Source organism: Nerophis ophidion, linkage group LG14 (genome assembly GCF_033978795.1).
Source record: "Nerophis ophidion isolate RoL-2023_Sa linkage group LG14, RoL_Noph_v1.0, whole genome shotgun sequence".
NCBI lineage: Eukaryota > Metazoa > Chordata > Actinopteri > Syngnathiformes > Syngnathidae > Nerophis > Nerophis ophidion.
The window spans coordinates 45,322,721-45,324,200 of record NC_084624.1 but is presented as its reverse complement, the minus strand read 5'-3'; positions in this window follow the sequence as shown (position 1 = coordinate 45,324,200).

Sequence of the window (1,480 nt, the reverse complement as noted above, 5' to 3'; positions counted from 1 at the left end):
GACAGTGCCAACCCACATTCAGGACGTGTTACAAACAGCGTGGCTTCATAAAAAAGAGTGCGGGTACTTTCCTGGCCCGCCTGCAGTCCAGACCTGTCTCCCATGGAAAATGTGTGGCGCATTATGAAGCGTAAAATATGACAGCGGAGACCCCGGACTGTTGAACGACTGAAGCTCTACATAAAACAAGAATGGGAAATAATTCCACTTTCAAAGCTTTAACAATTAGATTATTTGGTTCCCAAACCTTTATTGAGTGTTGTTAAAAGAAAAAGAGATGTAACACAGTGGTGAACATGCCCTTTCCCAACTACTTTGGCACGTGTTGCAGCCATGAAATTCTAAGTTAATTATTATTTGCCAAAAAAAAACCAACATTTATGAGTTTGAACATCAAATATGTTGTCTTTGTAGTGCATTCAATTGAATATGTGTTGAAAAGGATTTGCAAATCATTGTATTCTGTTTATATTTACATCTAACACAATTTCCCAACTCATGGAAACGGGGTTTGTATGTTGCAGCTGTTTAAAATAGTTGTTTTCAATTTGTTCTGGCCTGAAATAAATTGGCACTTTGAAACATATCTTTGTCTTTGTGTGTTGTATGTAGACCACATTAGCAAGTCAAGACGATCAACAGACTATAATATTCTCCTGTGCAATAACAGTACTGAAATGAAGGCTAAAAGGGCAATAATAGGAGCTTTAAGACAAAAAGAAGTAACTAAATAGTTACTTTTCACAGTAACGCAATACTTTTCTGTGTAACTAACTGAGTTAGTAACTGAGTTACTTTTGAAATAAAGTAACTAGTAACTGTAACTAGTTACTGGCTTTCAGTAACTAACCCAACACTGATTATAATGTTGACCTTCTGTGTCCCAAACTAATATTACGCATCCTATCATTTTAATGACGTCGACAACCCCATTTTATCAACGTATGCCTCCATCATGACTCGTCCTGACGGCCTTCTTGTGCCAAAGTCACCTGGACTATTTTCCCTTGGACTAGCCACCGCCTTCGTGCGACCATGACGTCTTCTGGCCCAGATGGATATTGTTTGAACCAAGAAAGACTTGTGTTTCCAATAAGGTCCTCATATTTTCTGAACCGGATTAGTGTGTGTTACAATGTTAATGTCAAAGCTTTAAAATGAGTGTTTCTATGTAGGTCCTCATATTTTCTGAACAACATTTTAGTGTGTGTTACGTTCTTAATGAATTGTCTAAGAGCTGAAACTCTATAATATTTTTTTACTATTTAACCAGCATTGTATGCTCAGATTTTTATCAACAAAAAGTGCTGATAATGTTATAATTATTGACTTCTGAAATTATGTTTTTGTGTTTTGTTACAGACACCAACTGTTGATGTTTTATTTCAACATTCTACAGATACAGATATGAGCGATTGACCGACTTCATCCCTCCAAAAGGTTATTACATGTCAATTCTATTATATCCACTCTGAATTTG